The sequence below is a fragment of the Leopardus geoffroyi genome, chromosome B4, assembly GCF_018350155.1.
Source record: "Leopardus geoffroyi isolate Oge1 chromosome B4, O.geoffroyi_Oge1_pat1.0, whole genome shotgun sequence".
NCBI classification, from domain to species: domain Eukaryota; kingdom Metazoa; phylum Chordata; class Mammalia; order Carnivora; family Felidae; genus Leopardus; species Leopardus geoffroyi.
Genome location: NC_059341.1, coordinates 51338790 through 51363669, shown reverse-complemented (window position 1 = coordinate 51363669; position 24880 = coordinate 51338790). Strand labels below are relative to the sequence as shown.

At 35.0% G+C, this 24880-nt stretch overlaps 1 long non-coding RNA gene across 3 annotated transcripts in view; it reads left to right on the top strand.

Moving 5' to 3' along the window:
- Nucleotides 1–23154, top strand: part of LOC123590483 — a 94288-nt gene extending 71134 nt beyond the window's left edge. For all 3 annotated transcript variants that reach the window (XR_006708784.1, XR_006708785.1, XR_006708783.1), the window contains 5 exons: nt 5468–5677; nt 16348–16443; nt 18432–18548; nt 20329–20460; nt 22230–23154. This is a non-coding gene — a long non-coding RNA (uncharacterized LOC123590483). The remainder of the gene's footprint in view (nt 1–5467; nt 5678–16347; nt 16444–18431; nt 18549–20328; nt 20461–22229) is intronic.
- The last annotated feature ends 1726 nt before the right edge of the window (nt 23155–24880 follow it).

The following is a 24880-nucleotide window of genomic DNA, read 5'->3' as shown; positions in this document are numbered from 1 at the left end:
ATGTGGTATTTGTGTAAACTTTCCAAATGTATAACATACCACTGAGTATCTTATTAAAATTATGTAATTTTCACTTTTGCCATTCTGTTCTCATTTTAATTATTAAATAAAGTTAATGAAGGAATGTGAGCTTAAAGATAGGTTAGATTTTATTTGGAACATGCTACTAATCATTTTCAAGAGAAAATGTTAGTTACTAAGAAGTTTAAAACTATTTTCAAATACTATTATGAAAACTCTCTTTAAATGTTCTCAAATACATAAGTATCTGGTTTAATCTTATATTCTGATAAATGTTGAAAAGTAATTAATGAAACATTTCTTGTATTTTTCTAAAGGCTGTGAATGTTGGTAAGAATATAGATAGGTCTTGTTGGTCTGCAACCTGCGTTCAGGTTCTTTTTATTTTTGACTGAAGGAGTTTCGTAAAGTTATTTAATTCTTTTGAACCTATATCATCATCTTCAAAACAAAGATAATAGATAATAACTAATGTAAGTAAACAAACATTTTCATGTGGAGTAAATGAGATAATCTGCATGAGGGCTTGATTCGTCATAGGCATTCAGAAAATAATAGTTAAATAAATAGTTAATTGAATTTTTTCCTAATGAAAAAAATGTATTGTGGTAGCAGCAAAAAGAGTAACTGCCTGAAGTGAAGACTGTGACTGTGGAATGAAGTTAAAAGATGGAGAAATGAAGGGGCTAAGTTGGTTAAGTGTCTGACTCTTGGTTTTGGCTGAGGTCATAATCCCAGTGCCATGAATCAGGCTCTGTGCTGGGTGTGGAACCTGCTTAGAATTCTCTCCCACCGCCGCCCCCCACTCCATCTCTCTCTATGTCTCTCAAAAAAAAAAAAAAAAAAAGATGAAAAAATGGAGAAGGGACCCAAATGGGGGTCATTGATTAAACAAATTGAATTTTATAGTTTAAACTTTGAACAAAAAATCATGTTGATAGCTTCAGTGATGGGTTGTTTAAAACTCTTATCTAGATAAAAGAGGATAGAACTCTATCTCATGTAATGAGGCCAGCATTACCTTGTTACTCAAACCAGATAAAAACATTACAAGAGAAGAAAACTATGGATTAATATTCCTCACAAACATAGATGCAAAAACCTTCAATGAAGTATTAGTATATCAAATCCAAAATTATTTAAAAAGGGTAGTATCTTTAGATTTGGATTTGGATTTGGAGTTTTCTTACTGAAATGAAGGGTCGATATGGTTAACCAGGTTGGCCTGAATTCCTTCCCCTCCTGTCTTGCAAGAGAATGCATTAGTACCTCTCAGACATTTGCAGTTGCTTAATGTACAAATCACTTGTTAAGAAATTTTTAACATCTAAACCATCACTGGATAAGGTCTCTATATAATCAGTGAGAGGAAGGCCAAACAGTCCTTTTATATAATCTCTAATGAAATCTCCCTACTTATTAGGGATGTGGGTTATAAGGGGAAAAGGGGCTGGAGACTGAACCCAGATAGGACTTCAGATGTCAGATGAGTGTAACCTGAATTATCTTATGCCTAAGTTTATTCACTGGCTTGGACTTAACTGTGCTATCCAGTGTTTCCATGGTGTTGGTGAGCACTGAAATTTCAATAGCTATCCCTAGATTCTTTAGGACAGAGTGGCTCAGAATTCAGGAAATTCAATCTCTTAAGTATGGGTCCTCCAACAGTAGTCATAACAAGAACTCTTTAAACTGTTAAATTAAAATTTCTGAGCACCTAGGGGTGCCTGGGTGGCTCAGTCGGTTGAGCGACCGGCTTTGGCTCAGGTCATGATCTCGCAGTTCGTGAGTTTGAGCCCTGCGTCAGGCTCTGTGCTGACAGCTTGGAGCCTGGAGCTTGCTTCAGATTCTGTGACTCCCTCTCTCTCTCTGCTCCTCCCCAGCTTGCACTCTGTCTCTCCCTCTCTCAAAAATAAATAATAAACATTAAAAAAAAATTTTAAATTTCTGAGCACTAGTTTTATATTTTAATTTTAATATAATTAAAATATATATAATATATGCCTCAGACTTCTCAATCTATTCACGTAAAATAGTATAATTTAATATATGCTTTAAAAATTCAGGTCCAAAGTAAAAAAGAAGTATAAAACAAAAAAAAATACACAGAAACACACACACATCCACATACATTTTCTGGATTGCCTAGTCATACAATTATAAAAATTTTTATAACTTTAGGTACAGAGAAATTATTAAGTATAGAAGAGGTCCTGTTAGCTTAATTTATTGGAAAAGATCCTGATTTGTGGATTTTCTAGTAATATATCACATCTCCCCAAAAGGCAAGGTAGCTCATTTCTACTACCTTTTCATATTTCTTTTCCCCATGTCACATATCAAATATTAAAGAAGTCTTCTTTGATTGATTTGTCTTTATTATGGAACATTGATTGTTTTTTCCCTTCTCCCTATTTCTGAAAGTCTTAACAGCTGCTGAACCACACTGTTTTTAACTACCACCAGATTTATTTTAAGGTACCATTTCTCTTGCCTGGTCTTTCCTCATTTCTCTTCACTTTTCTTTCTCTAATATGTTTTTGCTAATAAAACTTCATTTTTCTATTAGATGGTTTAGAAAGTATTTACAATTTCTAATTAGCAGACATTGAACATTACAATGATAATGACTTCCAAGTATTTGGTACTACTTTTTTATTGACTTACCATTGACATGCAATATTGTGTTTGTTTCAGGTGTACAATATAGTGATTCAATATTTTTGTACATTATGAGATGATAATTATGACAGGTCTAGTTACCATGTGTAACCCTACAAAGTAATTTACAGTGTTATAGACTATATGCCCTATGTTGTACATTACATTCCTATGACTTATATCCCCTTTACCTATTTTCTCTGTCTCCCTACTCCCTCTCCTCTGGCACCGGTTTGTTCTCTGTATTTATGAGTCCCTTTCTGTTTTGTTTGTTCATGTTCTGTTTTTTAGATTCCACATGTAAATGAAAGCATACAATATTTTTCTTTCTCTGTCTGACTTATTTCACTTAGCATAATACCTTCCAGGCCCATCTGTGCTGTTTCAAATAGTAAGATTTCATTCTTTTTTATGACTGAATAATATTACAATGTGTGTAGGTATAGATAGATATAGATACAGATATAGATATAGATATAGATATAGATATAGATATAGATATAGATATATAGATTTAGTATTTACATTTTTTTCAGAAAAATACCCAGAAGTAAATTGCTGGATCCTATGGTAGTTCTATTTTTTAATTTTTATATTGAGGAAGACTCATACTGTTTTCCATAGTGGCTGCATCCATTTACATCCCCATCAACAGTGTGTGAAGGTTCCCTTTTCTTCTTGTCCTCATCAACACTTGTTATATTTTGTCTTTTGATAATGGTCATTCTGACAAGCATGAGGTGGCTGCTCATTGTGGTTTTGATTTGCATTTCCCTGATGATGAGTGATGTTGAACATCTTTTCATGTGCCTGTTGGCCATCTGCCTGTCTTCTTATATTGATGGAACTTAGTAGAGATCCCAGAAATAAACCCATGCTTCCTTGCTCAATTAATCTACAACAAAGGAAACAAGAACATACAATGGAGAAAAGACTATTTCTTCAATAAAGTGTTCAGAAAACTTGACAACTACATGCAAAAATAATGAAAATGGATCATTATCTTATGCCATATACAAAAATAAACTCAAAATGAATTAAAGACTTGATATGAATCCTAAAACCATAAAACTCCTAGAATAAAACATAGGCAATAGGCTCTTTGACATTGGTCTTAGCAATATTTGTTTTGGCTATGTCTCCTCAGACAAGGGCAACAAAAGCTAAAATAAACAAATGGGACTACACCAAACTAAAAACGTTTTGTACAGCAAAGAAAACCATCAACAAATTAAGAAGCAACCTACTGAATCAGAGAAGATACTTGCAAATGGTACATCTAATAAGGGGTTGATATCTGAAATAGATAAAAAAAAAAAAAAAAAAAACTCGTACAACTCAATCACAAAAAAAGAACAACCTGATTTAAAAATGGGCAGTGGATGTGAATAGCTATTTTTCCAAAATATTTACTTTCTAATTTTAGAGTGTGGCTTTTGGGATCAGACATGCCTGGGTCTTTCCAAAACACTTATCCATTTATTTAACAAATGTTTCTTGAACCCTTACTATGAACAAAGAACTGTGCTAAATGCTGCAGTCACAGTGGCCTGTGAGCCTTCCATTCCTAACGGAATTTCAGCTGGTGATGCTGAAATTTAATATTAAATAATATTTTAGAGATTGCCTAATTTTTCTAAACCTCAGTTTATACCTCTTTAATGGTGATAATAATATGGACAACAGGGTTGTGCTTGACATTAAATATGATTATGTATGAAAAGTGTTCATTTTATAACCCTGTGAAGAAATGGGCAGAAAACATGAATAGACACTTCTCTAAAGAAGACATCCGATGGCCAACAAGCACATGAAAAGATGCTCAATGTCACTCCTCATCAGGGAAATACAAATCAAAACCACACTCGGATATCACCTCACGCCAGTCAGAGTGGCCAAAATGAACAAATCAGGAAACTATAGATGCTGGTGAGGATGTGGAGAAACGGGAAACCTCTTGCACTGTTGGTGGGAATGCAAATTGGTGCAGCCACTCTGGAAAACAGTGTAGAGGTTCCTCAAAAAATTAAAAATAGACCTACCCTATGACCCAGCAATTACACTGCTAGGAATTTACCCAAGGGATACAGGAGTACTGATGCATAGGGGCACTTGTACCCCATTGTTTATAGCAGCACTTTCAACAATAGCCAAATTATGGAAAGAGCCTAAATGTCCATCAACTGATGAATGGATAAAGAAATTGTGGTTTATATACACAATGGAGTACTACGTGGCAATGAGAAAGAATGAAATATGGCCCTTTGCAGCAACGTGGATGGAACTGGAGAGTGTGATGCTAAGTGAAATAAGCCATACAGAGAAAGACAGTTACCATATGGTTTCACTCTTATGTGGATCCTGAGAAACTTAACAGAAACCCATGGGGGAGGGGAAGGAAAAAAAAAAAGAGGTTAGGGTGGAAGAGAGCCAAAGCATAAGAGACTCTTAAAAACTGAGAACAAACTAAGGGATGATGGGGGGTGGGAGGGAGGGGAGAGTGGGTGATGGGTATAAGGAGGGCACCTTTTGGGATGAGCACTGGGTTTTGAATGGAAACCAATTTGACATTAAACTTCATATATTGAAAAAAAACCATAAAAAAATAAAATAAGCACAAAGGGGAAGAAAAGTGTTCATTTTAGTTTTTACTATATTAAACACTCCATGAGTTATGATTATTAATTTATTATTATTGCTATTAATGTTTTATTGTGCTTGTATATACATATTTCCAAACCTCATGACTATTTTAAAAGTAAGTATTGAAATCCTTTCTTTACAGATAATGTGACCAAAGCTGAGATAAGTTGTTATCTTACCCAGGATTATGGTCATCATGTTAGCACAGATTACTGAATAAGCGTGACCCATCAGGTGGGACCTGCAGGCACTAACCTAGTAGCACTCTCCCTGCAAAGACACAGGCTCTTTCCTCTGTCTTCAGAACTCAGATCTGATGTTACCTCACCCAGGAAGGCTTCCCGAATCTTAGGTAAGATAAATTTCTTTTTATTCTCTAGTAATTCTACAAATTGTTCAATTATTATATCCCTTTAAATCTTCAGACTTTATTGCTTTACTTGTCTTCTTTACTTGGGCAGGAGCTTTTTACAACCCTAGTCTAACTCTGTATCCCAGGACCTTTCACAATGCCTGGCAGGGAATAGTTTCTTAATAAATGTTTGTTGAATTGAATTGAAAATAACTATGACATTTATATCTGTAACACTTTAACTATTGAATAAAAGACATTATGTATCTTTGTCTTCATGATAAACAGCAAGTCCTCTCTCACATTTTAGATAGCTATCCTTTTTTCTCTACGTTATGTACTTGAGGATATCTTGGTTTATTCATAAGTATCTGCATCTGATAACTTGAAATCCTGACATTTCTTTTTTCCAATATCCTCCCACTCGATCTTTCTGCCTGGTTGAAATTAATAAATCAACCTGTTATCAGTCTTGTTAAAAACTGATAACTAAAGCAAGAAACTTGTAATTTCATCGTGTTGTGCCTTCAATATCTAGTCCATCCATCAAAATAACTTAAACTCCGTGTTGTGAATTTACTTCATGATACACAATGGGGATTGCATGATGCTCATTTACAGTAGAGATGTTAATTCCTTATGTTTATTGTATACCAGATCGTGTATAGAACATTACAGAGCAACAACTATATATATTGCCCCAATTTTAACAGAATGATCTATTTTTCCATCAGTAACAAAATATCTATGATATTTTGGTCATATGAAGCTATTTCGAGTTCAGGGCCAATTTAGCTTCTGAAAAGTACAGGTTTCAAATTTTAGACTACTTTTCCTTCTACTCCTTTACAAACAAATCGCTATTAAGGTAATAATTTTTTTGACAAAAGGGATTTTCCACCTCCTTTTCAATCTTCAATATAATTATGATTCATCTTAGAACTAAAAGAAATAACCTTTCCCTTATTTTGCATCTGATTGGCTTTAAATGTAGGAGGTGGTATAAAAATATTTTGAATGAAAATTCTATGTATAATACCACTTGAATTTATTTTACGTTACAAAATTAAAACATCACTTAAATATATAGATGCATAATTAATAGAGAAATCATCACACATAAGAAACACAAGACAGTTTTACACACTTTAGTATGAGGGAATATACTTATATACATTAGACAAGAAGGGATATATCATTTTCAGCAATAATTACTTCACACAGGGCAACCAATATAATTTTCCTTTATCTCTCATTACTTTCTACTATTTAGTGCTAAGCAAGTCTACCAGGCAAGTAGTAAGTAGAGAGCCCTTAAAATTCTATTAAAACTTTCTTGGGTGCCTGGATGACTCAGTTGGTTAAGCAGCTGGCTCTTGATTTTGGCTCAGGTCATGATCTCATGGTTCAGGTTCATGAAATTGAGCCCTAGAGTGGGCTATGTGCTGACAGCATACAGCCTGCTTAGGAATCTCTCTCTCCTTCTCTCTCTGCCCCTCTCCAACTCACATGCACTTGGGCACACTCTCTTTCTCTCTCTCTTTCTCTCTGTCTCTCTCTCTCAGAACCAAATACGCTTTATTTTTTATAACGTTTATTTTTGAGAGAGAGAGAGAGAGAGAACATGAGCAGGGGAGGGGCAGAGAGAAAGGGAGACACAGAATCCGAAGCAGGCTCCAGGCTCTGAGCTGTCATCACAGAGCCTGTTGTGGGGCTCAAACCCACAAACCTCAAAATCATGACCTGAGCCAAAGTCGGAAGCTTAACCAACTGAGTCACCCAGGCATCCCCAAATAAACTTAAAAAACAAAACAAAACAAAACAAAAACTTTTCTTAAATTTTTTCCTTATTATAAAGAAAAACCATTCTATGTACTTATTTTTCCCTTCTCTATTTGTAATATATTTTATTTGTACCATCACTTTTTTTCTTTATCTATATTACTAGAGGTTTCACATAATTGTGTTTTTTAATTTTTTAAAAAATCTTTTCTCATGCTTTTCAAAGTTTGTTTATACTATTTGTTTTTGATACTCTTTCTTCTACTTTCTTAAGACAAGGTCTCTGTTCTCTTCCAAGCTTCTTGAATTGACTGCTTAACAATTTCTTCAAAGTTTCTTATTAAATTAATGCATTTGAGGTTGTAAAATTTCCAGTAAAAACTATTTAGCTGCATTCTATATTCACTGACAGGGCTATTTATGTTGTCTACAATTCTTATGATTTTGGAACCTATTACCATTTCTCTTTATGAGAATGATTGTGGAATATACATACATTTGAGTTTTCAAACCCACAAGACTTGGATCTCTTTTCAGTTCTGTACCACTACATAATAACATTATGGTGAGAGTAAATAGTCTATATGATGTGATTTTTTTTAGTTTTATTGATAATTCTTTCAAGAGTGGCCCATGAAAATTATAAAGAAAATGTTGCATCTATGCTTAAAAAAGCAAATAGTACCTATTGTTAGATATAGGTTCCATTTGTATATGTTCAATAGAGTAACTGTTAATTCAAAGCTTCTGTAACCTTACTTAATGAGCTACTGTTTATAACTTTTTCATAGACATGCATGAAAACTTCCTTGAATGATCAAGTTTTATGAATTATTCTTGGAATTAGATCAGTTTTTGCTTTATATATTTCAAAGCTATGTTTGTGTATGCTTAGAAAGTTATCATTGCTATTATCTTTGTATTTTTGTGATATGTAAAATACGAGGCAGCATAAAGAATAAATTTTCAATGGCAGCAAAGATTTATTTCTTTCCCATACAAAAATCCATTATGGACCTAGTGGATTCCTTGGGGAAATTGTCATCTGTAAGATAACTCAGCAACCCCAGGTGATGTGGGCTCCGCATGGAAAGTCCACTTTGCAAAAGTGTGGTATCCAATATGGTAGGACTCATATTAATTACTGAACATTTGATATGTGGCTCTCAACAGAGATATGCTATAAGTATAAAATACTCTGAATTTCAATGAAAAAAATGTAAAACATTTTATTACTAATTTTTGTATTGATTACATGCTGAAATGGCATTATGCTGGATATATTTGGGTTAAATAAAATGTTATTAAAATTAGTTTTATTGGTTTAATTTTTTTTTTAATTAGCTGAAGGAAAATTTATAACTACCTATGTGAGTCACATATATTTCTGTTGGAATACTCTGATCAAGAACAGATAGCCTCAGTCTTTTTGGCAGTAGAAGAGCCAGATTGGAGAATCATGCATGTGCTCTCCACTCTCTCAGCTCCTAAGGGACACACGTCTTTTCTGCTCTCATTTCATTACCTAGAATTACTCACATAGGACCACCTCACTGCAAAGGAAATGAAAAGTGCAAGTTTCCATGTGTCTAGAAGGACAAGGTAACAAGATATCTGTGAGTACTAGTAAGCCTAACACAATTTTTATTAAATTATGCCTTTTGTTGTTATGTACTGTCCATCTGCTTCTCTGCCTTTTACCTTAAATTCAAGTTTATTTCCTTTTATGTTTAATGTATCAGTTTTCCAAATACATCTGTTTTAATGTTATTACATTGGCTGTATTTTGGAAAGTATTTTTCTGAAAAGTTTTTGCTTAATATTTTCTCATCTTTTTATTTTTCAAATTTTTTATAAGATATATAGCTTTACCATACATCTTGAGAGCAGATGAAGCATGTTATGTTTTAATTTCCTTATTTAAATGGATGGATATAACTAGCTTATATTTATCATGATTCTGTATACTGTGGGATTTATTTTGTGTTTTTTATTTACCAGTTTTTTGTTATCTTTTATTTTTAATACCTTAGTCCCTTTTGTTTTATGCACCTGCGTGGACAGATAATGTAATCTCTATCTCTTCCTCACGCTTTTGTTGCTTTAGAAGCACTAGAGTATATAACTGTTCTTAAATATGTAATATATATCCTTAACTATTTTTTCTAACACAATGTAAAATTATGCAACAATATTATCTCTTCAAAAGACAAAAAGTTCATTGTCTTAACCACTCTCTGAACAATCTCTCTCTTGCTACTATTGATTTATAATCTTTGTCATGTTTTTCACTCACCAATTAGCTACCATATGGCTCACAAATCAATAGCTAATTCAATCCACCATTTTTCATCATATGTTTTATACAACCACTCCTCATATCTGGGCTCAATTTTCTTCCTATTTAAGTATCTATTTTAATAACCCTTTTAGTGTGTATCTGTGTGAACTCTCATTCTTTTTATCTGAAATTATCTAAATTATACTGGTATTTTTACTTTAAATATTTTTTTAATTTATATATTTTTTAAGTAAGCTCTACACCCAGTGTGGGGCTTGAACTTGTGATCCTGAGATCAAGAGTTGCATGCCCTACCAACTGAGCCAGCCAGGTGCCCCACTGGTACTGTTAAACAACAATGCAGCTGGAAATAGAAATTTCGGTTGAATGTTATTTTCCTTCAGCACATCATACCGATGTCATTTGGCATTTATTATTGTTGATAGTAAGTATATTGTGAGTCTAATTGTCTGATTTTTTGTTTGTGATCTGACTTTCCTCTCCATTTGCATTTATAATTGTTTACCTTTAATTCTTGTTAATTTGTAGTTTCAATGTAATATAACTCGGTAAGAACTTATTTTATTTATCTTACCTGGAACTCAGAATGCAAATTGTTTCTCAGGACTCAAGCCTTTCTTTTCTTAAGTGGTTTTCTATGATTCGCCCATGTTTTTGGGATTCCTATTGGAAGTGGTGAAGCCTCTCAGTTTGTTCTTCAAGTCTCCTAATACTCTTTTGTGCTTATTATGTCTAATTGTTTCTCAATATTGGATTCCATGGAACTTCATTACTTGCACTTCATTACTTTGACTATGTTCAGCTCTCCTCCATTAGACATTTTTCTTCTAGAGATGGCATTTTTATCTTGTCAGATTTTCAGTTTAGTTACTTTTTCATACCTCTTTTTTGTATCATTTATGCCTTTTCAACTTTGGAGAAGTTGAATCTTTGCAGAAGATTACCTAGTGATGCAATTCCTTTATTTAGCTTTCTAAAGACTCCAGACATTAAACATAATCTTTTCAAAAACTTAAGGTATTTATATTTCATCTGGAGTGAATACAGCTTCCAACTGCTGACATTTTAGGCTATCATTATCAGGCTTTGACTACTGTGATTCTTCAACCTCCTATTTCGTTTAGTAAATTATCATGAAATTTTTACATGTCATTAAATATTCTTCTAGGTTTACATTGTTAATATAAATACTATCACAATCTTAGCTCTAACATGTTTAGAAATTTTTGTTGATATAGAGTAAAAATGCACACTTTTACCCATAAAATGTTATAGATAATTTGATTATTTTGTTGATTCGTAGAATTGAAAGAGTCTGAACATATTTAGAAATAAATATTTTATTAAGTATATTTTCAACTTGCCTAGAAAATTGTTATTTTCCCTGCTGTATTACAGATTTTATAGCAAACAAGTAAAAACCTGGTGTTAGTAAGCATTAACAAAACAAAGGATCTTCCTAGAATATCACGGATAACTCTAGAGAATTTTCCATTTAATAGCTGAACCCATATTGCTATCAGAGGAATCAATTTAAGGATAAAGATGCCGTTAGTTAAATTGTATCTGAATGCATAGCAATATGACTTGCAATATCAGATATAATACACAGGTTTTACATTTTGCTTGGCCTCCTCAGCATTAATCTATTGGTCTTTATCTTTTACAGCTATTATTTTCTCCTACTTCTTTCGTCTAGACATATAAAGCTAAAACAGATATATTTGAAATAAATGAAAGAGTTAAGCTCAGTAATCTAAGAATCCAACTCCTGAAGTTGCAAAATACACACCAGCATATAATTAAAGAAAACTGGAGGGAAATGATAAAAATGAGAGGATAAACTAGTAAAACTAGGGGAGTAAATTAAATTAGTCCTGAATAAAATTAAGGAAATAGCTAATTAACATATACTAGTGTGTGTCAAATAAGACAAAGGTTGGTTCAAAGAAAAGCTTTGAAAGAATAAACCTCTAGTTAAAGTGATCAAAAAAGAGAGAAAAAAATTTAATACCAAAAGGGTGAAAGGAGATATCACCATAGATAGTTCATATATCAAAAGGTATTAAGAGAACTTTATAAACAAGTTTAATCTAAAATATTTGAAAATTTAGATGAATGGACACATTTCTTTATATAAAGAACTTACAAAACACAAGAAGAGATGAGAAAATTTCAATCATTTAAAAACTATTAATAAAATTAAACCATAATTTAAGGTCTTCAAATACAATAAACTCCAGTCTTTCCCAGTGAATTTCACTGAAAATTTAAGGGAGGAAAACTTCCCACAGAATAGAAAAAGAGGGAAAGTTTTTTCTTGTTTTGGTTATTTGTTTTGTTTTACTTTTTGTTTGTTTCTTTGTTTTTTAAGAAAGAAATGTTTTAAGTCATTAGTGAAGTGGCATTTTGTATCAAGCAAAGTTTGATACAAAAACCTGACAAGGACTTTTCAAGAAAGGATCATTACATGCCAATTTTACTTAAGAATATAAATGCAAATATCCTAGAAAAAAATACGAAAAAGCCAATCAAGCCATGTATAAAAAAGTATAATGTGTCATGAGAATTGTGTTGAGAATTCAAGGATTTTCTTTTTACATTCTTTGGCCAAATAATGTAATTCACTGCATTAGTAGAATAAAGAAGAAACTCATTTAATTAGCTCAGTAAATGCAGAGAAAGCATTTGAAGAAATTCAATATATATTAGTGATAAAACTTCTTAGTAAAGTAGGATCAGAGAGAAACTTCCTTAATATAAAGTGTCTGCATGATAACCTACTGCCAACCTCACATTTAGTGATGACACATTGGTAGATTTCTCTCTAACCTGGATGGATGAAGGATACATCATTTCCATTGAACATTGTACTGAGTGGCCTGGCAGGAGATGAAGCAAAAAGAAACAAAAGCAAAAACAAACAAAAAAAGGATTGAAAAATAATTATAAGATTGAACAAAAATAATATTGTCAATATTTGGAAACAAATGTGTATAGACTTTGTGTATAGACTGTAAAGATGACTCTTATAATTGATAAGAAGCATAACAAAGTTTTTGATACCAAGCAATATAAAACTTCAACTATATGTTTTCATATTCCAGCAAGCATCAGGTAGTTAGAAAATCCAAGTTATTAGAGATAACGTTGCAGTGCTGAAAAATGCAACTCCTTCTGTTATCCAAATGGTAAAAGATGCATTAGAAATGCTCTGAGAAGCAAAGAATGATTCCAACTCAACCTACAAGTAAAATTCATTTCAATGTTTGCTGAAAAAGCCCTTTATCGTAAAATCTCTGAATGGATCAAGGTGGTCCTAGCAAATGTTTTCATTGCAGAAGGTGGCTCAGAACAAAAAGACTAAAACTTTGGCTCCCCCAAGAAAGCTAGATAACTTTAGACAGAGCCTTATCTTGAAAATACTTGTAGGTGTTGCTATTGGCACATTTGCAACATTTAGTTGATTAGAATAAAATTGACAAAAGACCAATAAATTGTTCCAGAGCAACATACTGTCAAAGTGCAACCAACCTGAATTAAGAGTGAGGCTCTTCAAGGTGTGTAATGACCTGAGATTTCCTAAATTTCTATTGGCAAGAAGTGGCTGAGGAGAAAAAAAGAAAAAGAAAGGAATATGCAGAGGGTGAAGTCAAAAGAACAAGGATTGGGGGGCACTTCCTGGTAAGCAAGCATAATAAGATTCTAAGGAACATTCTTTATCATCCAGATAAGCTCTCTTGGCAAAATTTGCCAGCAGGAACTCACAGTTGCTATGAATCAGTGACTGCTATGTGCCTCCCTTTCTTCTTTCTGAGTGGGAGGGTTTGTTGTGATTATTATAACTGTACTTCTGAGGTTGTTACGTCACCTTATGTACTTAAGGCTGGTAACTCAAACGTAGCTACACACTTTCGCATGATCTGTTCTCACATTTTTTTCTTTGGAATTTATACGAGTGTTATCAGTGTGGACCAAGTCAGGAAAGCAGATACCACTCTGTGTATTTCCAAGAAATATTGGTTTTAATACAGGAAGTTGGAGGTTTACACATCTGTTGAAATGATCTGGGGAGTAAAGGTCAGGAAAATCCTGCTAGAGGTTACAAAAATTACATTGCAGTCAATGACCTCAGCTGCCTACAATCCTCAAATGGGTAATTTGCAGAAGCTCACTTAGATGTTATCAACTTGAATGATATCAGGAAAAGCTGCTCGTCCCAGGTGCCTGTAGCATGGAGTTGGAGGATTTATAGGAATTCATTTCAGAAGTCGTTGCAAACCTCCTATGTGCTGCCTGCCTGTGTCCCTGTTGGCAAGTGCCATTGGAAAATAAGGGCTTCTCTTTTTCTTCTGTCTTTGAGATCTCAAATGAGAGCCTCTCATTGTTAGATCTTAACCTAAGACCACACTGGAAAGGGATTCTCCTATGACTTAGAGGAGAATGTACGGGGTGAAAACGATGTACGGTTGGCAACAATCTGATAAATGAGCAAAACCTAAAATCTGATGTAGACAGAAAACATGTATGATTAGGGTGTGTTGCTAGTGCAAATTCTTAGCTTTTGACACTTATCAATATCAGCTTGAAATAAGTCATCTGTTTAGCATAATTAGAAACCATCAGTGCAATCTCTTTTAATATCAAGGTATTTTAAGTTGTTTTGACATATAACCATTCCACAATTTGTTATCAAGGTCAGCCAAGGGAAATTCAAGTAGTGAAACTCCACGAGAAAAAAAAAAACGTTGTGTGTAAACATAACAGATGAGCCACAATAACTTTAGGTCAAGAATTATAAAAGCGAAACTTCAGTGTTTGCCAAAGCTCTGGTTGATGCATTATTCATACTACTATTTAAAATGTCTAAGAGATTTTTAAAATATTAATTTGGAAAATCACTCTTTAATGTGATTTCAACAGTTATGTATTCTTGAAATCTCATCTTTGCTTTTAAAACAGTAAAAAAAAAACTTCAATTTTTGCTTTAGAAAACTGAAAAATATTCATACTATTGAACCAGTCTTGTTCTTATAGAGTAATGTCACCATCTTGTGGTGTTTTAAGATATTGCTGCTAAAGGTATTAAAGGTTATTTTTATATCTATTAATAATATAATAATACTACTGTTTTAGTACTTGTCTCTCAGTCAGTAAGACATGTATTTAGCCAATGAATAAGCAGTTTTGTCTCAATCTTTAAAAAAAAAAAGATGTTTAAAATGTTTAATAAATAAATGTTTATTTTTGAGAGAGACACAGAGTGTGAGCAGCAGAGGGTCAGAGAGAGAGGGAGACACAGAATCTGAAGCGGGGTCCAGGCTCTCAGCTGTCAGCACAGAGCCTAATGCGGGGCTTGAACTCACGAGAGGTAAGATCAGACCTGAGCCGATTGGACACTTAAGCGACTGAGCCATCCAGGCACCCCTTGTTTCAATCTTAATATAAATATCTGCTTCAAAACAGATTTAAAAATTATTTTCTGTTTAGAAAAATGCCTATTACATGGAAGCCTTTTAGTAAATTTAATAATCACCTAAAATGTAAGTTACATAAAAGAATAGTCTTGTTCATGGATCAGTCTCCCAGGCCTGCAAAGCAGTACTGGGCAAGGTTGGCCCAACAAATGCCTGATGAATCATTGAATGCAAATATCAATGAATGGATGCTTTCTATTGTAAACATTTTAAGACAAATTAGCTTCAGAATTGTCCTAGTTTTCTAACAGACCATGCAAATCAAAACTTGTTTTTGTTTCAAAGAACCAGATCAGTACAGAGATTTTAGTACTGAGAGATTTTAGTGTTTTTGTTTTGCTTTGTTTTGTTTTATCAAAGCTTTGCAAAATGACATAGTTCAGTTATATATTGATAACTCGATTTGGTTTTAAATAATTACATGAGAAAGATATGCAGGTATGTTACTGAATTATTTTCACTCATTATGAGGGATAAAATGTAGTGGAAAGAGTGCAGCCTTTGGAGTCAAGCAGAACAATTTCCACTCCTGGCTTTGCTGGCAGTGTGATTTGGGGAAACTAAACTTTCTGAGTTTTGATTTTTGTCTACTGATGTTGGAGGTAATGAAAACCTTTTTTGTAGTATATAGGTAAACTAGAAATGTGACTTTGTATTAATTTGAATGTTTGATTATTCAAAACTAACAGATTGCCTCCTCCAGGTGAATCAGTCGCCATTTATGAGTGATATATTTTGTCAGGTATCATGCTAAGCTTAATTGAGGGAAGTATACACACAGAGATGTTTTCTTAATACTTGTTGGAAAAAAATTTAGAAACAGCTAATTAATATTATTTACGCTGGGTTGAAATTCCAGTTAAATTCAAGCCCTGACATATATTTAAATAAGTTTCAACTAATACAATTTTGGGAACCTTGTTATATAAGCAATTAGTTAATTTTAGGATCATATTTTAGAAACAAAATGTTATTATTTTTAATAAAGTACAATTTATTTTCAGTCAAAGTACATTTCTTTACAAAAATTATGTCATCTTCACTCCAAATAAGCAAAATTCATAACATAATAACGCCCCTATTTTTTTTTTTTTTTTTTTTTTTGTCAGCCATCATTCTTTGTAAATGCACCAAGTTGGGGTAAAAATTCCCTGGCCCTGTATAAACGCTTTGGTTGGTCTCCTGTTTTTTCTGCTTGCTTATAGGTAAGTCTTTCAAGACATTTTAATTTTCTTTATTTCTTACTCTTTTTTTTTAAATTTAAATTTTAGTTGACATACAGTACAATATTGGTTTCAGGCATAGAATTCAGTGATTCATCACTTACAACACCCAGTGCTCTTCACAGGTGTCCTCCTTAGTACCTACCACCCATCGAGCCCATCTCCTACCCTCTCCCTCCCTCAACCCATAGCTTGTTCTATATCATTAAGAGTCTTTTGGGGTTTGTTTCTCTCCTCTTCTCTCCCTACCCCATATGTTCATCTCTTTTCTTTATTAAATTCCACATATGAATGAAATCATATGGTACTTGTCTTTCTCTGATTGGCTATTATTGCTTAGCATAATACATTCTAGCTCCACCCACATCATTGCAAATGGCAAGATTTCCTTCTTTTTGATGGATGAGTAATATTCCATTCTGCATATATACCACTTCTTCTTTATACATTCATCAATCGATGGACTTTTGGGTTCTCTCGTAGTTTGGTTATTGTTGATAATGTTGCTATAAACATTGGGGTGTACGTACCCCTTTGAATCTGTATTTTTGTATTGTTTGGGTAAATACCATCATGCAACTGCTTGATCATAGAGTAGTTCTATTTTTAGTTTCTTGAGGAACCTCCATACTGTTCCCCAGAGTGGCTGCACCAGTTTGCATTCCCAAGACATTTTAATCTACAAATACTGTCTTAATTTAGTATTTGGAATTTCAAGCTCTTTACAAAAATAAAAACATCAAACTTGACTTGAGATTTGCCCTTCTTGCCTCAGAGTTATCCCAGACTTTCCACAGCTGGCTTAAATTTTGCCTTCTATTATATTCCAGGTAAGAGGGAGGGAGAAGATTTAAGGTAATTGGATAATCTCTATTTGTAGATCCTTTCCAGCTTACCACCCCTGGCAGCTGGTTAAAACTGACTGTCACTGGGAGTCTTTGGCAGATTTTGCCGTCTTTCCCTCCTGATGTTCCCCGATGGATAACCGTTTATGACTCCCAGAATATCAGCAATTATACCTCCAGGTTCTTTGTGGTCCCCAGTTATATGCAACTCTCATCTCTAGAAAACATTTGTGCAAGTCATGTCTGAAAACCCTGAGTGCACCCAACTCTTGATTTTAGCTCAGGTCATAATCCCGGCGTCGTGGGATCAAGCCCCATACTGGGCTCTGTGCTGAGCCTGGAGCCTGCTTAAGATTCTCGCTCTCTCTGCCTCTCTCTCTTTCTCTCTCATCTGCCCCTTTCCTCTGCTGACATGCTTTCTCTCTTTCTAAAATAAAGAGGTTAAAAATTAAGAAAAAAACCAAAAACAAAACTCTGACTGCAAACCTATCTCAAGGCAGATCCTTAGATCTGCCCCAAAACAGTCTATCAGCTTTTTCCTTGGTCTCTATATTTTCCATATAGGGGTCATATCCCAGTTCAAAGGTGACTTTGACTTTATGAGACATTAGCCAGGTCTCAGTCTCCCATGTCTGCAAATCTCAGGGAACTTGTCCACTTGACAAGGGAGAAGGCTCAGAAGGAAGCAAAAGCCCCTATCAAAGAAAATTTCCTTGTAATTCTTCCACTTAGTTATTTTATATTCTCGAAGTTGGTGAGGGGAATCAAGAAATCTAGAAACAGTTCTGATAATTATATTTTGGAATATTATATTTTGAATTGACAATTTACATTAGAATTTCATATCTATTACAGCTTCGGCTTCAGTGTAAAATTATATACATATTTATATACTCAGTTGTACGTCTGATCTAAAATTTCACACTATGTTGTAGGAAAGTCAGAGCCTGGTAAGCAAAGAACTGCTTCAATATTATTAATATGTCCAAGATCTAGGGAAAACTAAATCCAGGGGAGACAATTAATTTTTAGCATTATCATTTTGTCATAGTTATTTTTCAGTATCAGCATATATGCAATTGAAGTTTGATTTTAAGTTAAGTGATTTCACACACTATGTTACAGGTGTCTTACATATGAAAAATCACCTCTGTCCATTTGAAAGAAGAGATCTATTACAAAAGATCATCAAAGGCCAAGTAGAGAAAACATACTTGATGTTTACAAGAGACTATCAATGGTGTAAGTAGACATTTAATAATGTGTGAATCAGGTAGCTGGAATGAGAAAATTCTGTGTGAAATGTAATGATATAAATTAAATTACAGAATAAAAATAAAAGAGCTTAATCAGGAACATTTATAAGTACAATGAGTCATTAAACTGCCAAGTGTCCGAGAGAGCCAAGGCTGCAAAGACCTCATTTGCCCTTTTATAGAATTCTCTAGGGACAGATCTTATTGAAGAGATTTTAGAAGGAAAAAGAATCAATAGACTTAAAATTCTGAAGTGATTATTAGCCTGGATTAATATGGTTGTCTTTTTAAGAATTTAAGGCAATAGATAAGGCAACTTAATTAAATGATCACAAGCTTTCACAATAATAAATATTAACACATTCTGAAACCAACTTTACTGTCATCATAGAACCATCTCTCTCTCTCTCTCTCTCTCTCTCTCTCTCTCTTTTCTGTGACTCTTCCATACTTATCTGAATATAATTTAAGGCAGCTTGATGATAGGACTAAATTTTCACTAAATTTCTTCCATGTGTATTTTTATGATAATTACACCCAAATATTAAGTTAAAAGAAAGTTGGGTAGTAGGAAATTTGGGGCTGGAAGAGACCATGTTAGGCAAAATCTACTTATTTCAACAAAACCAAACCAATTATCTTGTATTTCCTATTAATGTAAGAGGCCCTAAAATTTATACATAATATTCATGTGGCATTACTATGAAAACTGAAATGCAAAATCAAGGTAAAACAATCAGCATATTTAGTGGTATAAGTGAGTTTTGATTAGTCAGAGGGCAGCTTTCTTTGAGCTCTTGCAAATGAAAGCTGAACACTAACATTTATAAGTGGGTCATCCAGATCATAATTCATATTTAATAGAAGGTGTGATATTTCCTAGCATAGGAAAATCTTGAGACCTGTTTAAGAAGAAAAATTCAAATTGTTCTCTCTTGAGATCTGTTTAAGAAGAAAAATTCAAATTGTTTAAGGCCAAATCACCCTTTCAAAGGACAAAATTACAATCTCTTAATGAGAGTGAAGACTTAATACCGTTGTGATTGTTTAAAGGTAAATTTAAAAACTGCAGTGCTGGGTAATTATAAGATGTGATGGGAGGGGAAGGGAAGGGAAGGGAAGTTAGTATGAATGGGACCTTGCTCCATGATTCTGTGTCACAACCACAGTACATTTTTCCAGTGGGAAGATGAGATAGAAGCTCCTTGTGACATATGTAGCTGTAGTCAACCTGGGATAGTCTTCAGCTTATTTTGCTTTCTATAAATGTTAAAGTCTGTACCTGAGAAGTTTAAAATGTATGGTAATACTTTCTTGTGATCCTATGCACTCTATACAATCTTACCCTAGAACACTAACCTTCTTATATAGCTGTCTCACTCTGGAACCACTGCTTTTTTTCTCCTCTGTTTCAAAAAAGATATTACAATTTTTCTAGATGTAACCACAGCTATTTCAGGTCCCTCCCCAAATCCCATGCTCACAATCACCACTGTTGTGCTATGAAAATTCAAATATCTGAGCTGAATCATAGTCTCCCCACCTCTGATTTTCACTTCTACCACAAATGATACACATATATATTGTTCTCAGAGCCATAATATCTGCATAGTAAATGTTTAATACCTGCAGCTCAGTTGAGGTAGTTCTGCTGGTCTTGGCTCAGATGGATAACTGTGTTTCAGGCTGTATGCCTGCCTGGGCTTGGATTCTTGCTGTTAACCCCAGGCTCAGTTCTGCTCTTCACGTGTTCATTCTGCACCCAGATATCAAAGGTCACAAGTTTCTTCTCATCACAATATCAAAACTGCAAGAAGGCAAGTCCAGTGTACAAGCCCATTTCAGGAATTTTCCTTTGGCCAAAGCAAATCATAAGTCTAAATCCAACATCCATGAAAGTGAATATTTGCTGGGTAATTTAAATGATCGTAACTTTCTTGTTTTAATTACTACTGACATATAAAAAATTACCCCACAATAAGTGATTAAAAAACAATTTTTAGGGGCGCCTGGGTGGCGCAGTCGGTTAAGCGTCCGACTTCAGCCAGGTCACGATCTCGCGGTCCGGGAGTTCGAGCCCCGCGTCGGGCTCTGGGCTGATGGCTCAGAGCCTGGAGCCTGTTTCCGATTCTGTGTCTCCCTCTCTCTCTGCCCCTCCCCCGTTCATGCTCTGTCTCTCTCTGTCCCAAAAATAAACGTTGAAAAAAAAAAAAAAAAAAAAAACAATTTTTATTTTGCTCATGATTTGTCTGCCAGGAATTTGGGCATGACCTATCTGTACTGTTTTTTTTTTTTTTTTAATTTTTTGAATGTTTGTTTATTTTTGAGAGAGAGTGGGGGAGGGGCAGAGAGAGAGGGAGACACAGAATCTGAAGCAGGTTCTAGGCTCTGAGCTGTCAGTACAGAGTCCGATGTGGGGCTTGAACCCATGAACCCTGAGATCATGACCTGAGCCAAAGTCAGACACTTAAACAAGTGAGCCACCTAGGCACCCCATTTCCATATTGTTCTTGTTTCAAGTATCTCAGGGGACATAGTGAGATGGTTGCTGAGGCTGCAGTCCTTTGAAGATGGATAAAAGGGCTAGATAACCAAGAACTTACTCACAGGGCTGGACACTGATGCTGGCTGTTGGCTAAAAGCTCACCTGGCTATTGCCTAGAGAGCTAACATGTGGCATCTCTAGCATGGAAGTCACATGGCAGTGGGATTTTACATGACAAACTCCAAGCAGAGTCAGAAGAGATTGGGGATTGGAAAAATAAGGAATAGAAAAAGCCTTACTCAATTGCCTTGTTGGTTCACAACCCTCTTGGGAGCTTCCTGGATAAAATGTGAAACAGTCCCTGCACGTGGAGGGGAGGGAGAGACAGAAGAAAAAGGCAGGCCACTTGAGATTTGTAGGTGGCAGGTTTAATAAGCAAAGGAGCATCCAGATGAGGCTTGTTTTAGGCAGCAGCAAGATGAATAGATCTCTGCACCCACCTGCCAAATCTTAAAAGTTTATATAGAGGCCTTACTTTGTTTCAGTCTCATATACTGACAACATGCTTTCAACCCCACATCACTATCTCAAGGCTTTGTCCTTGGGTCAGCTTCTGGGAGTGGGGAAGGCACACAGAAGCCACATTCCAAGGACAGGTTGGGATGAGGAGCCTCTGATTACTGAGTTCAGCTCATGAGTCCACCGGCAGTCACATCCCCTCAATAACCTTCCCTGCAATTAGATATTGGTACTTTCCAGTGTTGGGTTTTTTTTTGAGACGTTTTCAGATTGTTAGGAATACTTTGGTGTCAGAAACATTCTTGCAGCTTTCTTTTAAAGGATGATGCAGGTCCTCCAGAAGGCACTTACAATAACCTACTTCTATCATTCGATGTCTACCAATGATAGATACTGTTCTTCATGCTGAGAATATGTCCCCTATTGGAAAGCCCTTCAAAAATAAGCCCTTGACAACCTTCCACAAGATCCAAATATGAGCAAGGTCTACCATAAGCTAACCCCCCGACAGGCTGCAGGCGGACCCCACAGCTGGCTTCCGTTTCACTCCTAATCACTTTGTGGGGTCCACCAGAGTCTTTGTTCTGTAGATTTCAGGGATGTGTCAAATACAGTTACTTAATGTCATTTCCAAATACCAAGATTTTGTTCCTTATGCATCAGGATTTTGCCTTCCAATTTCTAAATCCGCTGGCAACTGTGATTTCCAACCTGTCGTCTTCTCAGACCAGTAAGACCAGTCCTTTCTGTTGGGGCCCTAATCCATGGTAAGGCAGCAAACTGGAAAGGCCTCACGGACAAAGTTAGGTAAATGCCTACCTTGAGTATTTCTTTTGAATCGAGGATCACAGTCTCTCAAATTTCTGGGTCTGTTTTTGCCTTCCAGTGCCATCAAATCGTTTATTCTTCCTCTGCTTTTCCAAGTGTTACTCAACTGAGGTTTGGTTAGTTTCAGGCAGTGGCTTGAACATTATACACAGAAGTGGAGGCCAGACCTTTGTATCCTGTGCTCTGAGCCTAGGCAGCACCTCAGTGCCCCAGTTGTTTGACAATTCCATTCAAGGGTTAAGCTGTTGTTAGCACTCATTTATCTCTGGGTTTTGTCCTAGTTTCCCTTTCAAAATGGTTGCTTTCGCTCAGTTAGCAGCATTTAAAGATAATTATTTTTAGTGTATTTTATCTGATATTGTAGTTGTATCAAGAGAGAAAATTGTTTGGGTAATTCTATCCTGCCATATAACTGAAAACAGAAGTGTTAGATTTATTTTCCACACTCATGACAAAAATGTGAATCTAAAAAGTAAATATAAGCAAGCATACTACTCCCATTATAAAAAATGATAAATACCTCACCAATCCTTCTAAATTCTAAGCTCCTCAAATGGGATTCCGTTCGTTCAGCCCTTAAATGAGTCGTCTTGCCAGTCTCACCAGTCTCATTTTGAACAACTCCCTTTCTTTCCTTCCTTTTCAACAACACAAATTTGATTGCGCCCAGACATACTGTACTGCGTCATAGTCCAATGCCTTGTCTTCACTGCCTCAATTTCAGAACTTTGTAACTTTTACTCTCCCCTGCAGGTAAATAAAGTCAGTTATAGATCTTGTGCCATGGAGTTTCCGGTATTTTTTTTTTTTGTAATGTTTATTTATTTTTGAGAGAGACAAAGTGCAAGCCAGGGTGGTGCAGAAAGAGAGGGACACACAGAATGTGAAGCAGGCTCCAGGCTTCAAGCTGTCAGTGCAGAGCCCGACATGGGGTTCCAACCCACAAAGCATCTGAAGTCAGACACTTAGCCAACTGAGCCACCCAGGAGTCCCTCTGGTCTTTTTTTATGTGTAAATGTTATTTCTCCAGCTACATATCATACATCTTAAAATTTTAGGATGGTATTTTTATTTCTAGTTTGCTACATACTACAGTTGCATTACACAGAAACAAAAATATTATTTGGCTTCGTAATCGTAATTTTCTTGTCTGGCCATAATTCAGTTCTTAGGTTTTTGTCTTTTTTTAAACTGTCTTGCTCATATTGGCATGATAAATAACTTATACCATTATATATTAAGCTCTTGAATCATTTTTTATTTTATTTCATTTTTGAGAGACAGAGAGAGACAAAGCATGAGTGGGGGAGGGGCAGAGAGTGAGGGAGACCCAGAATCTGAAGCAGGCTCAAGGCTCTGAGCTGTCAGCACACAGCCCAGCACAGGGCTCCAACTCACAGACTGCAAGATAATGACCTGAGCAGAAGTCATACACTTAACTAACTGAGCCACCCAGGCCCCCAAATCATTTTTATTGAATAAAAATTGAAAAAAAAATACTATATCACAATTGTCATAAATTCATAATAAGATCAATGCTAGACTTCTCTAGAAGGCAATTAAACATTCAGCTACTTGACTTAAAATATTTTGTGTGGGGCACCTGGATGGCTCAGTCAGTTGAGTCTCCCACTCGGTATCAGCTCGGGTCATGAGCTCCTGGTAGCAGAATCGAGCCCCTCATCAGGCTCTGTGCTGAACATGGAGCCTGTTGGGATTCTCTCCCCCTCTCTCTGTGCCCCTCCTCTGCTCACACACTCTCTTGCTCAAAATAAATAAATAAAAATAAACATTAAGATAATAAAATATAGGGGCACCTGGGTGGCTCAGTTAGTTAAGTGACCAACTCCTGGTTTTGGTCAGTCATGATCTCACAGTTTGTGAGTTCAAGCCCCACCTCAGGTTCTGCACTGAGAGCATGGAGCCTACTTGGGATTCTCTTCCTCTCTCTCTCTGCCCCTTCCCTGCTTGCTCTCTCTCTCTCTCTCTCTCTCTCTCAAAATAAATAAATAAACATTAAAATAAATTAAAAAAATATTTTGTAAAACAGTTACCAACCATGAATATAACTTACAATGAAACGTAATTGGTACAAGGCAGTGTAGATGATGACACTCATTAATTCCTTTGCAGTCTTAAAGGAAACTTCAGAAGAGATGAGTTTATCCATATGGAGTAATGTTTGCTTTATGCTGAATGTACCTTTACTTTAGTTAGCCCATATTTTCTGTTTCCATAAATTATAACTAGTTATATACTAGGAAGTGTATGCCATTTTTAGCTGATTTTAAACTGTGTTAATAATCTGTCTTTGTATTTGACACAAAAGGGTTATTTTCAGGACATGGTTTAATCTTGATATGTATTGATATGGATTCTTTTCTAAGTTGTTTTTCTCATATATGTTCTCTATAGTTTTTGCTTCTCATGTATCTCTCATAAGCAATTCTTGAAATAGAGCAATTCTTAAAATAGTTTTAGAATGT